The sequence below is a fragment of the Gadus macrocephalus genome, chromosome 3, assembly GCF_031168955.1.
Source record: "Gadus macrocephalus chromosome 3, ASM3116895v1".
Taxonomy (NCBI): Eukaryota; Metazoa; Chordata; class Actinopteri; order Gadiformes; family Gadidae; genus Gadus; species Gadus macrocephalus.
The window spans coordinates 3,180,911-3,184,296 of NC_082384.1; the positions used below are offsets into that span (position 1 = coordinate 3,180,911).

Sequence of the window (3,386 nt, forward strand, 5' to 3'; positions counted from 1 at the left end):
AAATGTAACATAAAAACACACTTTTGCTTTCAAGAATGAGCAGATGAATTTAGAATAATATTTATTTACATCTTGGAGATACATTTTTCAAACAGGGACAGGTACCGTTCAGCCCTGACTGCTGCCGCCCTCTCCCTCTCCGCCTCTCTCGCCACTGCCTCTCTCTCTCTCTCTCCTCGTCCCTTTCTCCCTGCTCCCTCAAAAGCTCCAGCAGACTGTCCCTGGGTCTCTTTCTGCTGCTGCTTCCCCCGGCCTCCTCAGCAGAAGAGGTAGAAGCCGGTGTGCTTACTACCCCACCTGTAGTGGCAGTCATGTTGGATGCAACAACCAGGGTCGGACAGATGGAGTGATGTCCCTGGAGTGCAGCATCCATGGCACCATACCACTGCCAGGTGGCGGCAGTAGCTGTACCGGCCTCTACCCCTCTGCCTGTGGGTGGGTCCCTAAGCGACTGAAAACAGGATATAAATTACTGCACTGTCAAACTAATTATTCTCATGTAATACACTTAATTACACTTACTCTATTTAAAGGGCCACTGAAATGGTATTGTGTGTACTGTGTAGGTTCATTTTCATATGAAGGAATCGCTGGAATGCTCAGTATATATAATATAATCAGTCTATAATACAAAGCAGATAAACAGGCAACGTATACTTACTTTGTACTTGAGCTTCAGATTGTTCCACTTCTTCATGGCCTGTTTGGTGGAAATATCCATGCCAGAAGTGGAAATGAAGTCCCTAAAGCACATTCACACTGCCACTTTAATAACATGTAACATATTATTCATAATAAATTAAGACTACTGAAACCCGACTTGAACCGTCCCCAAGAAATAAAAGCACTCAAAATCAATCAATACTCACTCCCATCCCGTAGCAGAGGAGTTGCGGAGGCCAGTGAACCGAGCTTCATTTGCCGCCCGCCACTCGATGAGGGCCCTTGTTTCTTCAATTGTCCCTTGATAAAATAGAACGTGTAAGCCTATATTAATTGAATGCATAATAAAGGCCATCATATCAAGTCCTGTCGAGTTACGGCTATCTGCCTGAGGTTTTTATAATAGGTAATCATCTATGAACTGAGGACTGATTGCTGAAGCTGGCCGGGGGAGCTAGCTGTCCCGCTCCGAAAAAGTGAAAACGTCAGAGAAAAACAAGTAGGATTTGACAGGTTGGAGAATTCAATGATAGCCTAATAAAAACGTTAAAAATAATAAATACCGATATTCGTGAAACAATATAAAAATATAATAGCTTACAATTAATAGCTTATAGATAATAGCTTACAGTTGTGCGTCTTCTCCATATTGTCCGCCATCGTACTGCTGCGAATGCGAAATGCATCCTGGGATTTATAGCGGTTGCAAGTACACACAAGCCACCTCCGATGCATGCTTGGTGAAACGGCGAGATCGAGCACGCATCAAGAACACTTCCGGGTTTTACGACAGTACTCGCTTGATGCTGTCGTGGATTAACTGAGATATATAACACTTAGACTAATTCAAGAGAGAGAGTAAAATGAAAACGAGGGGTCCGGAGCAAGAATTGACAAAAGACTTTATCGTGCAGCAAAACAACAACGACAACAGCCTGAGTGGGTTTGCAAAGTCACTGCGGTTCACAAACTGCGGCGTCTTTTTATACACACAAACAGAGCAGCTTCTCCTTGAAGTGTCTGCCTCCATTCAGTCATAAATCCATCTTAACCTGAACAGTCAGCAATTGGTCAGCAAATGGTCAACAAAGATAGCCCAAAACACTAGGCTAAGGTCAGCATGCCTTATCCCCGTAGCGTCCTGCTCCTTTTAGGGGCCCAACCATCTGTTCTGAACCCAGACACCCAGGCCCCGTGTGTTTCTCCACTATTAGACACACAGACCTCATAATAATCATGGTTTACCATAGAATATACTCCTTAATTTCTACCACACATCCCCCCTTTTTTGTAAGATAAGATCACAACAAAAACATAACAGTCGTTTAGGCCATATTTTGCACTACATTTGATCATCATTAAAAACCTTTAAGCATGTTCAGGAATCTCAACCTGTATAATTCTCAGGATTTTAAACCTGTTTAAGGCAAAAAGATCTATCAAATGTTTAACCAGATACTTTCTGTTATAGCCCCATGTATTCTTGACGTTACTGTTAAACACCATTTCATTGGATTAAATTGGATATTTACTTCACACCGATTTTTCCTGTGCACATGTTCACGATTCTGGTGGAAGGTTAATGCACATAACGGTTGGTTATCCGACATAACAGTAAACACAAATTCATTAATTTGGTCTCGCGGTGGTATCTGAGCATATAAGACTATTTTCCCTTTCTTGTTGACTATTCCTGAGTGAGTTGGGGCCGGATTGTCCTGTGTTTCTCTTAGGCTTCCTTCAGTACCAGCCCCTGATTCCTGGCTCTTCCAGGTCTGTGTTGTCTCCGTGGTTTCATCCTTCCTCGGGGTCTGTGCTTGTGCCAGCGGAATCTGGCACAACCCGTAAAGGATCAGAAACAGGCTCCCCATTTTCAGCAACATCATGTTGCTGAATCTCTTGGCTCGACTGGATCTGGTCCTGGGGCGGCTGGTCAGCCCCAGGTGTGTCTGCGTCTGGCTCCTCCTCCTCACACTCATCCCTGGACTTGGGTTGAGCGGCTTTTGTGCAGTGGTTGAGATGATACCACGTGGCACTTCCTTCCACTTGGATGGCTGTTGGTGTTGCATTGGTGACTTTGTATGGTCCTTCTCTCCTGGGCTAGTTCCACTTTCTCCTGAACATCCTGAGATACACTTGGTCACCTGGCTCCACCCCCCTTGGTGGCTCCTTCTCCAACTCTGGAACTCTGTCTTTCTCTTGTTGAAAAATAAGCCTGTGTATGCCAGTTAGTTGTCCCAAATAGCGTCTTAATTCAGTTTTCAATTGTTCCAATGGAGGACCTTTGTGAGGCCCTCGAATGACAGATGAAGGCATGGGTCGACCCGTAAACATTTCATGCGGGGTTAGATGCGTCGTTCTGTTAGTTTTTCATACGATAACTCATTAGTGTCAGTCGTAGTGCATTAGTCCTTTAATTTAGTACACAAATTTAATTTTGTTAATCTTTGTCTTAAGCGTCCGATTCCTCTCTCCACCATACCTTGTGGTTTGAGGAATGTAGACACAGCCTAATCTTTGTTTGACATGCAGATGTTAAATCACTTGTTTGATTGTTTTCTGAATAAACACTGCTCTGTCGCCTGAGCTAATTTGTGACGGAATTCCAAACCTTGGCATGACTTCTCTAGTCAGAACCTTGATTACCGTAGCCACACTTTGGTCTTCTGATGGGACTGCTTCTACCCATCTGTTGAACACTGTTTTTTCAAATATTTCACACT

At 43.8% G+C, this 3,386-nt stretch overlaps 1 long non-coding RNA gene across 2 annotated transcripts; it reads right to left on the bottom strand.

Annotated features, from left to right (window-relative positions):
- Positions 1 to 1,464, bottom strand: LOC132453353 (uncharacterized). Of its 2 annotated transcripts, XR_009524653.1 has the most exons (4): positions 1,293 to 1,464; positions 870 to 963; positions 662 to 743; positions 1 to 451 (listed from the first exon to the last, which is right to left on the bottom strand). It is a non-coding gene; the product is annotated as an uncharacterized LOC132453353 (long non-coding RNA). The 2 variants fall into 2 exon arrangements; XR_009524652.1 differs by having other exon boundaries at positions 870 to 1,456.
- Between the last annotated feature and the right edge of the window lie 1,922 nt (positions 1,465 to 3,386).